The 12,678-nt window shown below is 43.0% G+C and overlaps 1 protein-coding gene across 1 annotated transcript in view; it reads left to right on the forward strand.

Annotated features, from left to right (window-relative positions):
- The window catches only part of LOC149286381 (uncharacterized), a 276,304-nt gene that overhangs the window by 25,277 nt on the left and 238,349 nt on the right, over positions 1-12,678 (forward strand). The window lies entirely within an intron of this gene.

A 12,678-nucleotide genomic window follows, 5' to 3' on the forward strand; every position in this document is an offset into this window, starting at 1 on the left:
TAGTAGTTTGGGTGTAATATTTATCTGTATAGCTCCTCTTTTTCCAAGCCCTGAAATTTGTAATTTCCCCCAACTTTGTAAGTCCTTTTTTTATATTATTCCATAATGGTATATAATTGTTTCTAAATAGGTCAGAGTTTTTCCCAGTAATAGTCACACCCAAATATTTAATTTTACTTCAAAATTGGAAAGGATGTTCAGGCCCATTAACTTACTTTTATAATTGGGACTGGGGTGAGGGAGGGAGGGTTAGGGTTTGGCTATTATTTTGTTTACACATATTGTATTTTATTACTCTTTCTTGTAAACCCGCCTTGATTCCTTCGGGAAAAGGCAGGATCCAAATAAATTATTATTATTATTATTATTATTATTATTATTATTATTATATTAACGCACAGTTAGAGGGCATAAGAGTGGAGTGGAGCATCACTGTTGTATATAATGATGCAAAAATGCATCCGTCAGCCTTCAAAGGAGATAGAAGGAGATGACATTGGAGATTCTTCTATGTGTATTAACTGAACTTTGGATAGAGTAGAAGAACGTAAACTGAGTAACAAGACAGAAGTAAATATGAAATAGAGAAAGAAAGGAAAGTTATGATACATGGTAAAGTATAGAATAAATTAGAAGTGAGGAAGCTGAAATAAGATCTTCTTTCCTATTCTTCTAGAAGTGAGAAAGAAAGAAAGAATATAGCGGTGGGAAAAAGAGAGTTATGTGTGTAGTTTAAGGTGTGTGTAAGTGTAGAAAGTAAAGTTTACAGTTGAGTAGAGTGGAATGATGAGAAAGATAGTAGTACAGTTGTGAAGGAAAGAGAGAGAAAGGAGGAGAGAGATGGAACGAATGAGAAAGAAGGTAGTAGGAAGGTAGGATGACATGCGGTTTAAAGAATAGAGGAGGTAGGAAGGAGAAAGATGTAGATGGAAGAAGTAGATGGTAATAATAAGAAAACAAGAACAAGTGTGATGTATGTTTGAATTGTAATTTTATTGATTGTATGGTTGTTTATTCTGAAAATAGAAAGAATTTGAACATTATTTACAGTTTAACCTCAGTATCTGCTGAGGTTTGGTTTCAGGATCCCATGAAGTAACTAAAATCTGTGGATGTTCAAGTCCTATTACAAACAATGGGGTTGTAGTATGAAGTGCCTTACATAAAATGGCAGAATCAAGGTTGGCTTTTTGGGGATATATTGAGATGCAGAATCTGTGGATACTGAAAGCTAACTGTGAAATGTTAAAAAGCAGTTGAAATCATCCCATTAAGAGAAATGTAACCCATGTCATTGGACTCATGGAGAAGTGGTCAGATGGAACCAAGGAGAATGTGTTTCTTTGGTTGGTTTCCCTGGAAAGAACTGGGAATCTTGGCCAAGGTGGGAGTTGAGTCAGTTGAGGCTGAGAGAAGGAGGAGAGACCTCAGGACAAGAGCATTTCTCTGGGTTAGTTTCCATGTTTCCTTACAATATTTACAGGTACAATATTTGTAAGTATATAATGTGGAATTCATACAAACTATTAAAGAAATATTCATAAAATTCAAAAAATTCATAAAAGCTATTAAAATAATAAATAGACCTAAGTGTCCAATTCTGAGACTAACTTCCAGGATCCACTCTTTAACTCTCTCTCTCTCGATCTCCAACTGACACAATTCCCCCAACTGTCTCTTGGTCTCTCAGGCCTTATATCTCCTTCTCATGGAAGATTCCAGAAGAACCTTTATCTTGCTCTCTGATTGGTCAAGAGAGCCTTCCGTAGCAGTGATGTCATTCTGCATTTGCATAAACGTTGAATTTTCCCTGGAGAACCCAGAAAAGAGCATAAGACCATTGATGGATGTAATAGTGGAATTGGAATATGTTTCAGGACTAAAAGTAAAGAGAGACAAAGCAATATTAATAACAAAAAATATGGGGAAAAGGAAGAACAAATCCTGGAAGAAATTAGTGGATTTAAAGTGGGAAAGAAAGTTAAATATCTATGAATAAATTTAACAAATAAAAACTCATATCCATTTCACAATAACTATGAGACACATGGAAGGAAATCAGAAAAGACCTAGAAAAATGGGGGAAATTACACTTATTGCTATTAGGAAAAATATCATTGATCCAAATGAGTTTCCTTCCTGAAATACTGTTTCTTTTTCAAGAGATACCCATCATCCAGAATGAAAAACCCTTGAATCTATGGCAAAAGGAAATCTCAACATTTATTTGGAATAAAAAAAGAGCCAGGATAAAAAAAAAAAATACTTTGTGATGACAAAAGTAGAGGAGGGCTGGGTTTTCCAAACTTAAAACTTTATGATGATGCTTGTTGTTTAGTTTGGATTAGAGAATGGTTTATGTTAGAGAATGAACAATTGTTATGTCTGGAGGGTGAACATTTAAGATTTGGGTGGAATGGATACCTAATTTACGGAAAAGAGAAAGTTCATAAAGAAAGCACAAATCATTTCGTAAGAAAAGCTCTATTGAAGATTTGGGGAAAAATAAGTGTAGAATATGTCCAAAAATACCTTTATGGTGTTTGCCGCATGAGGCTCTTTTAGGGAGGAAAAGTATCCAGAAAACTAACTGGTTAAGATACAAGGATGTACTGAAAGAATTGCAAGGAAAACTAGAGATCAAAACACAAGAAGAACCTAAAGCATCTGTCCTAGATTGTCACTGGTATCTTTATCGTCAAATGAGGGAGAGGTTTAAAATAAATGTGAAATTAGAAGGAATACAAAATGCAAAATGGGAATTGTGGAAGCCATGCTCCATGGTCATTCCATGCCTGATGAGAGTGTTGGGTGCGAGGCATTGGAGAAGCCTCCAGCTGTGTTTCTCTAGCCAGACGCCAAAGGAAGGCCTTCTCCTCTGAGGGCCACTGGGGAGGTCAGGAGGTTTCAGCAGATGATGCGCTCATTTCACATCTAGCTACAGGGACATAGCCAGGGTCCTCTCCAATTCCCCATCCCCTGACCCCCCTCCACTCTCACAAGGCATGGAGTGTCAGGACCATGGTGAACAGGTCTGAGGAAATGACATGCATGTGGCCACTAGGTGGAGCTGTTGTTGAAGTAAGGTATTGCACTTAGGGCGGAAAAATAAAATGCACAGATATAGGATGGGTGACACCTGGCTGAATGAAACTACGTGTGAAAAGGATCTAGGAGTCCAAGTAGACCACAAGTTGAACATGAGTGAACAGTGTGATGTGGCAGCTAACAAGGCCAATGCGATTTTAGGCTGCATCAATAGAAGTATAGTGTCTAGATCAAAGGAAGTCATAGTGCCACTGTATTCTGCTCTGGTCAGGCCCCACCTAGAATATTGTGTCCAGTTCTGGGCACCACAATTCAAAAAGGATGTTGAGAAACTGGAGCAAGTCCAAAGGAGGGTGACTACAATGGTGGAGGATTTGGAAATCACAATGGGACAGTCTCAATGCTTCAGGCAAGGAACATCAGACTGAAGTCACAATGGGACAGTCCCAATGCTTCAGGGAAAGAGCATCAGCTGCCCTTGGTTCGCCTCTGACATCTTCCTCCTCCACATCTTTAACTTGGACACCATCCACTTCATAAGGTCCTTTAATTCCTTTATGTCTTCCTCCATTCGATAAACATCTACCTGGGGTTCTTCTATCCTGGGGCGGCTATCAAGCGACTCCCCCACTGCCAGGTCCCAGGCTGTCACTCTGCCCTCTGACGGCCTTCCTTTCCCCATTCTGGGGCCGGAAACCCAAATCCTCCAGTGGTGGCCTGGATGGTGTGAGCTTCAGGAGGTTTCCCAGTCTTGGGCTTGGCCCTAGTTCCTCTGAAGAAGGCACCTGCTCCTCCACCACCGGGATCTCCAGAACCACCAGGTTCTCAAAGAACTCTTCTTGTTCCTGGGTCTCCATTGGAGTTAAAACTGTGAGACTTTGCAAACTGCGATATCTGGAGTCAGTCCTGTGCTCAAAAAATAAAACTCATTTGAAACAAAAGAAGCTTTATTGATAGATCCAGGCAGAAACATCCATTAACACCTTTTTGCAAAGTCTGAAGTCCAAAGGAACTTGCTCCCTTCTTAACCCACTCAACCCCTCCCTAAGCAAGCCCCCAATTCCCAAGCTAAAGCAACACAAGTGGAGGGTGCATAGATACCAAGGTTGTCTCTACTTCCCTTCCCTTCTCCCAGACAGCCTCACCTTGAAGAGCGGTGTTTCCAAGCCAGCTTCACTCCTCCTTGATAACCAGTCTACAGCTACAACCCCATCCCTCTCTCCAAACGCCCTCCTTCATCTAAAAGCCACTTCATCTGTCCTTCTATCATTTTCCATTAGTGCTTTCTATACCCATCACTCTACACTACCTACTATGAACTACCACTGTAACTCCTACTTTAATAACCAAACCCTAATATTTTTACCCTTAATGACAGAACTCTTATACACTAGTTCTGACACACAATGGACCAGTCTCTTGCAAGTAACATCAGCCTGCGGTTGCAATGGGCCAGTCTCAATCCTTCAGGTAAAGAGCACCACCCTGAAGTCACAATAGTGCTATCTCAATGTGTAGTTTTGTAATTACAAAACTCCTTATTCAGGCAAGGAGCATCAGCCTGAAGTCAAAATGGGCCAGTCTCAATCTCTCAGGCAATGAGAATCAGCCTCAGGTTGCAATGCGCCAATCTCAATCCTTTAGGTAAGCAGCATCAGCCTCAGGTTGCAATGGTCACGTCTCAAACCTTCAGGTAAGCAGCATTAGCCTAAATTCACAATGGTCCCATCTCATTGCTGCAGGCAAGGAGCATCAGTCTTAGGTCGCAATGGGCCAGTCTCATTCAGGTAAACAGCACCAGCTTGAAGTCACAATATGTCATGAATCCATTTATTCATTCATTTATTCATTTAGGGATACATGCCATAAGGGTTATAGGTTTAGGTTTAGATTAGAATTGAAATAGATGAGATTTATGGTGGGTTAAAATAATAAGTTTTAATATGTGCTTTAATAGAAGATACTAGAAAGAGGTAGAGAGATCATGGCTAAAGAATCTGTCATCTTAAGATAATCTGTCATGTTAAGATAACTGTCATCCTTCGGCCTGGGAGGGAGAGAATAGGCTGGCCCAGCTCCATCAGGGCTAGCCTGAAGATAGAGGCTCCTCCCTCCATAACTGTTATCCTTCGGCTTGAGAGGGAGAGAATAGGCTGGCCCAACTCCATCAGGGCTAGCCTGAAGATAGAGGCTCCTCCCTCCATAACTGTCATCCTTCGGCCTGGGAGGGAGTGAATAGGTTGGTCCAGCTCCACCAGGGCTAGCCTGAAGATAGAGGCTCCTCCCTCCATAACTGTCATCCTTTGGCCGGGGATGGAGGGAATAGGCTGGCCCGACCCCACCAGGGCTAGCCTGAAGAAGAAGAGCCCTCCCTCTAGTCCATCTGCCTTGGTCCAGGCCTCAGAAGGAGAGAAGAACTGCTGGACCTGATCCCCTCCCCTCCTCACCTTTCCCTTCTCCTTTTGTGTCCTGTCCTTTAGATTGTAAGCCTGAGGGCAGGGAACCGTCTTATTAAAAATAATGATTGTAAGCAGCTCTGCGAGCCATTAGGGCTGAAGGGCGGGGTATAAATAACGTAAATAATAATAATAGAGAATCTGCTTGTTTGCTAGGATTGGAATATGTGGGAATCATACTTCTAACAGAGGCTTGAGTTTAAAAGACTGTTCTCTGTAAAAGGAGGGGGATCCTAGAGAGTTATTGGTATTTTTATACTGTATTATGTTGCTATGGGTTTGTGCTTATTATATTTTCATATGGTATCTTATTATATGGAGATTGATAGGGTGTTATATTATAGATAGCTATATATATTGCTAAGCCATAATGTTAATTAAACTGTTGTGTGGCTGAGTTCTGTGGTCCAAGGCCACAGGTGCAGTGGTTGAGAAAAGGCACATGAGAGCTTCATTGCTTTTAGGAGAGCTGCCAGAATCCCGGATGGGAGGACACTGCGCAGAAAAGGGCGGGAGAACGCTGTGCGGGAAAGGGCTATCCAATTAATTAGCTTTATTGGTAAATAGAGTGGGGTGGATTCATATGGTTATAAAAGGGATATGCTTATACTTTCTTTCATTCTTGACAAAAAAGTCACTTCTATGACATGTATCTTCTTCTTCAATAAAAGCTATTCTTTTTCAATGTACTGCCTTTTGTGTTGCAAGAGGGGCTGCACTTAGGACCCTGACAGATATCTCTCTCCCCTTCCATTCCCCCTGCTATCGCAAAAGACCTGGAGAGCATACCAAACCAACCACAGAACCTTTCCCTGCTCTTGTGTAATGCCAGGTCAGTCAAAAATAAAACGCACATAGTCCATGATCTCCTACTGGACCAAGAGGCTGACCTGGCTTGTTTCACGGAGACCTGAGCTCACTGCAGGTAAGGGGATTGCCTTTGGTCCATGAAGACAATCTTGCCTTGAGCAGGATACCTATCCATATGATGGACCACACTGAATGTATTTACCTCAGCTTAAAGACTAGGGAAAGACTGGTGATTCTCTTGGCCTACTTCCGCCCCGTTCCTTAACAGACTCCCTAGCCAAGCTGACACAACTGGTCTATGAGCTGCTGCTGGAGTCGCCTAGGCTTTTGGTCCTGGCCGACCACAACATCCCTCTCAAAGCCCCTTCTCAGCATGCGCAGGGATTGCCAGGGCCCAGATGCTGCTGCTTATTCCACTAAGGCCTTTGTGGGAAAGGAAGGTATGCGCCGGGGGTTCAGTGGTCTCCCCTTCCTTCCCTCCATTCTTCCTTTGAGGAGACTGCAATGGAGCCCAAGATGCAGAGCTGGACTCAGGAGGGAAAGGCAAGAAAGGAAGGCTCTGCTTTGGAAATCAAGCTCTCTTTGTGTATCCTGTGTATTTGTGTGTATGTGTGTTTGCCTCTGCTGTTCTTATGGCTGGGAATGGAGGTGAGGACTGAGGAGAAAAGAAAGGTTCAGTTTTGTGCAAATGCAGAACTTCTGTGCATTAAAGAATCCAGTGTGTTGAAATACCAAAGAACTTTATTGAGAACACAGAGTCAGAACTGCCCACTGCAAGCCCCAAAGCCTCTTCCAATCCTAGCCCCCACCTCCAGTTCCCACAGTCTATGCCCCACAGGAAACAAGGTCCCCTTTGCCACCCCCAGAAACTAGCCCTTTCTGTTAATACAAGCCTCCAACTTTCTTCAGCCAACATCCCACACATTGCAAAAGCTATCATTCCCATAACTATTCTAGACAGCTGCAACAAATCCCAGCTCCACATCTAGATAACCTATACCACAACACACAACCCCCAGCCAAATTCACAACCCAAAGCAACTATCTATACTATTAACAATTAAAATCTAAACTTAACAAATTACAACAGACATATGGACAGACAAACCTTACAAACACAATCACAAGGGCCTTTTCTTGGCAACACTGAATTAAATTTTATATATATTCGTTATTGACAAAAATAAAGTGGCTTATCTTCTTTGTGTACTCTCTGATGTGTCACTTGGTGTGACTTCTGAGAGAAACATTTCCCACACTGCTGGCATTTGTATGGCTTCTCTCCTGTGTGGACTCTCTGATGTATCACTTGGTATGACTTCGAAGAAAAACATTTCCCACAACGCTGGCATTTGTATGGCTTCTCTCCTGTGTGGACTCTCTGATGTATCACTTGGTATGACTTCCGAGAAAAACATCTCCCACAATGCTGGCATTTGTATGGCTTCTCTCCTGTGTGGACTCTCTGATGTGTCACTAAGACTCCCTTCAAAGAAAAACATTTCCAACAATGCTGGCATTTGTATGGCTTCTTTCCTGTGTGGACTCTCTGATGTCTCACTAAGTCTCCCTTCAAAGAAAAACATCTCCCACAATGCTGGCATTTGTATGGCTTCTCTCCTGTGTGGACTCTCTGATGTATCACTAGGTATGACTTTGAAGAAAAACGTTTCCCACAATGCTGGCATTTGTGTGGCTTCTCTCCTGTGTGGACTCTCTGATGTATCACTAAGTCTCCCTTCAAAGAAAAACATCTCCCACAATGCTGGCATTTGTGTGGCTTCTCTCCTGTGTGGACTCTCTGATGTCTCACTAGGTCTGACTTTGAAGAAAAACATCTCCCACAATGCTGGCATTTGTGTGGCTTCTCTCCTGTGTGGACTCTCTGATGTCTCACTAAGTCTCCCTTCAAAGAAAAACATCTCCCACAATGCTGGCATTTGTGTGGCTTCTCTCCTGTGTGGACTCTCTGATGTCTCACTAGGTGTGCATTTGAAGAAAAACATTTTCCACAATGCTGGCATCTATGTGACTTCTTTCTTGTGTGGACTCTCTCATGCCTGACAAATTCTTCTGTAAAGGAGGACAATGACAGACAAGACTGAATCTCAGTGTTAAGAGAGGAAAGTGTTACCCCAAGATTTAGCCCCACGTTCACCCTTCCCTGTTTGAGATCAAATTAATAAAATTGATATGAGTGACCTGAGCATGACCGTGTTCTGGATGCCCCCAAATCCATATCATGATTGTATCCTTACTCATAGGAGCTACCAAAGAAGAGATTGAAGGGGAACTGCCATGAGGAAATCAGTAGAAGCAGATAGTCAGGCCGTTGAAAAATATTCCATTAAATATATGTAAAACTATTTTAATGGAAAAGTGGCATCATTTCCTGTGAGACTGCCATAGAGTTCAGAGTCAGAGCACATGGCATGATGCAAGCTAACTGCAGAGGATGCTTCATGCTGTGTGGCACCAGGAGATGACTCACAACCAATACAGGATACAGCTCACATGTGGATTGATGTGGGTTGGAGTTGTGTGTACAAGAGATTGTGAAGTGGATGGAAGCTAGAGAGGAGAGATAGTAAATATTTGTTTTATATTGCAACTCAGGATAAAGAACCACCAAGGACTGTGAATTATTTTTAAGTGTCGAAAGTGTTTAGTGCATTGCCAATGCCTATATCTGGAGATTTGCTTCTGTATTCTGCTATGTTATTCTTGAGTTCTGGGAGTGTCACCTTCAGACTGTGCTATACATTGGCTTGTGAATGGGATCAGAATTCAGAGCTAAGAAGGAACTAAGAGCCGGTGTGACAATCCTGTTCTTTCCCCACCCAGGAAACATTCCAAAGCAATTAAAACATCCTAAAGCAATTTTGAATGCTCTGCTTCTGCCCCCAAGCAACAATTTCAGTATAAATATCAGCCCCAACTGGCTGTTCTTCAGCGTCAGTCACATGCTTACTATGTTGTGAATCGCTTTGATCTACAGGAAAGGTGGTATATAAATAAAGTGTTATTTATATATCTTTTTTATTTCGACAGTGGAATATACTCCCTTAGAGTTTGGTGTAGTCCACTTCTTTGGAGGTCTTTAAACAGAGGCTGGATGGTGCTTGGAATGTGTATTCCTGCATGGCAGAAGAGGGTTGAACTGGATGGCCCTTGTGGTCTATTCCAACTCTGTGATTCTATAATGCTAGTGGATTCCGGTTCCTTACCGACAGAGGTCACATTCCCATAATTCTCCATCATTATATGATTGTACATAAGTCGCTGCTTCTTCGACAACAGTTTCCATTCTTCCTCGGTGAAGTATATCGCCACATCTGCAAAGGTCACCTGAAACAGAAAATAGCCCTCATCCAGAGAGAGACTAAGCAAAAGGGGAGGAAAGCACATGGTGCATCCAAATATTATTTCATCACTTCAGAATTCAGTCCAGGATATAAACTTTAAATTCTGCTTGCAAGAAAAAAGCTACTGCCTTTGAGATCCAGTTTGTCTTGAATCTTTTCAATATAATATACCATATAATAAACAATATAATTTAGGCCGTGGCTGGGATATTGATGATTGATTAGGATACTAACTATCCCAACACATACAGTACATTTAGCTACCAAAGAATTATGGTGCATTTAGACATTTCTTGCCACATTTGAGAGGCAAATGTCATTTTTAATCACAGTTCTGGGGAGCACTCTGGGCTTGAGGGCCACTGGGCCCACCCCATATTTAGATCCAGAGATGTTCTCCCATATCCCCCAACATTTCATAGATGGGGAAAACAAGACACATGTGGACAATCAACCCAGAAGGCAGGGAAGATGGCCAAAGTTGTTTATGAGGAAGATCACAAAAGCTAGGAAGGGCACAGCAGTTTCTTTCTGGTTCAGCCTCCTGGGAAGGGCCATATCCTGTCTCCTTCTTTCCTCTCCTCTCCCCACTTTTGAGTTGATGGGCTGCAAACTCAGTTGCACTCAGGAACTGAGGAGAGCTGAGAAGGGGGAAATTGGGAGGAGAAGAGAGCAACTGGGACATTTTTAAAAGCCCCTGAGAATGCGAGGATTAATCAGGACTGTCTCTGCCAAATCTGGACAGTATTTTATTTGCTTCCTTTCATAAATTGGCCCAGCAGTGACACAGATGAAGCTAATAGGATAGTGACTCACCAAACAGCTGTTGTACCTCTCCATCCTCTTTCTGTTGGAGCCCAACTCCCTCCTCTTGGCCTCTGTGTCAGCCATCAGGTGGGCAGGGGTCCTAGTGGCCCTGCACTTGGGTCACTTTTAGCAAGAGAGGCACCAAAGCCGTGTACAAGGAGGCCGTGATGAGGTTCCTGAGAAAAGGGACCAGGGTTAGGATTGGCTTGGCAAGAAACCCTGCAGCACTCAAAGACACAGAGAACAGCATCCTGCTGGTGACATAAGCAGGTGACACATGCCTACTTTGGGCTGATGCAGAGGAGGGCATCCCCTTCCTCCCTCTGCACCAAACAAAGCCCCCTGGACCTAGCCTAGATTCACTGCAGCTCCCCTACACAACAGATACTCCATGCCTTATTAGAGTGGCAGGGATTAGGGGATGTGAAAGGAGTACATCATAAATAAATAAATCATCTGCTGAAACCTCCAGAGTTCATCAGTGCTTTTCCCCAGCATCAGCCCCTTTCCCAAGAAGGCTGCATCCACACTATAGAAATAAAGCACTTTGACACTTTTTTAACCGCTCAGTGCTGTGGAATCCTGGGATTTTACCTTTGGACACTTAGCCTTCTCTGCCAGAGAGCTCTCATGCCACAACGAACTACAAATCCCAGGATTCCATAGGATGGAAACAGAAGAGTTAACACACTTTAGAACTGGATTATTTCTCCAGTGCAGATACAGTCTGAGTCGGTTTTAAAAGGGTAGAAGCGCCCATGTCTTGTTTTTAGCCTCCTAATAGTGGTTTTCCTTTACAAAATAAGTAGTTTGTTTTAGTCTCTAATCCTTATTCTTCTTGTTCTTGTTTAATTCTATGTTGGTTTGTTTCATTCTTGGTAATATGAGTTATTCTGGTCCGTCTCCTTCCTTCTTGCCTGAAAATCTATTACTATTATTATTATTAACCTTTATTTATGAAGCGCTGTAAATTTACAAGTGCTGTACATACAACTCTTTAGTGAGACGGTTCCCTGCCCGCAGGCTTACAATATAAAAAGACACGACGCAAAAGGAGAAGGGAGAGGTGGTGGAGAAGGGGATCAGGTCCAGTAGTTCTTCTCTACCTCCAAGGCCTGGACCAAGGCAGATGGAATGGAGGAAGGGCTTGGGTTCTTAATGGATGGTCAAAAGAAGAAGGGAATGACAGTAGGGAAGGGGGAAAGTCCAGCTCATCTGCTCTCTCACATAGGCCTCTCTCCCCCTCAAGATGGTGGTCGGAAGGAGGGCTCTTTGTTGTTGCTGGCCTGCCTCTCTCCCCCTCGAGATAACAAGGAAACTGGGGGGACTTTTAAAACCTCCCAAAGGAGCCACATTTGGCCTTGTTTGGGGGACAAGCCTCCTCTTAGGAGCCAAAGCCCAATGTTTGTGAAGAAGAATAAGAATAAGGCTTGTATTAAAACTATCCTCCCCATTTCTGATCCCTTTTAAAACCCATGTTCCCCAGAAAGAGCAGAGCTGTGTAATAAGAAAACCCTCTTTGAAAAGAGACACAAAAGACACACTTCCTCCCTTTTGGCCCAAGGAGCCTGGCCTCCTTCTGACTCTGGAGCCTCAGGAGAAAAAGAGGAGCCTCTGTTCAACTGAGGCCTTAGAGAAGGTTCTGGAACATTATTCCCCAAAGTCACAACCAGCACACAATGGCCACCAGAACACAAAATGGCCACCTCTGCCTGAGCGCTTGGCAGTTTGAGGCCTTCAGGGAACCCAAAATGGAGGAGGAAAGGGCCCCAAAGTCAGAAGGGACCCCAAACAGCATTTCCAAACCTTAACAACACCTAAAATCTTTCCTGATGCTATAATATAGAGACTCACTGAGATACTCTTTATTAATACGTCTTTCCATGTCTTTATAAATAAATAAAATTTAACCATACTAATGCTACTACTAATAATAGTAATATTAAGTTACAACCAGGAGATTTCTCCCTGTGGCTTCTGCCCCAGAGGCCTCTGCGTATGCTCAGGAGCCCCTTCTTCTTCTTCTTCCTCTGCAGAATCCTCCAGAGGTCTCTCTGCTCCTCCTCCTCCTCCTTAGGCTCTTCCTCTAAGCCTTCCTCCTCCTCCTCCTCCTCCTCAGGTCCTTCTTCTAAGCCTTTCTCCTTCCTCCTCCTCTTCCTCAGGCCCGTCCTGTAAGCCCTTCCTCCTCCTCC

This window comes from Sceloporus occidentalis, unplaced genomic scaffold, assembly GCF_023333645.1.
Source record: "Sceloporus occidentalis isolate IW3139 unplaced genomic scaffold, rSceOcc1.0.p SCAF_69, whole genome shotgun sequence".
In the NCBI taxonomy this organism is placed as follows: Eukaryota; Metazoa; Chordata; class Lepidosauria; order Squamata; family Phrynosomatidae; genus Sceloporus; species Sceloporus occidentalis.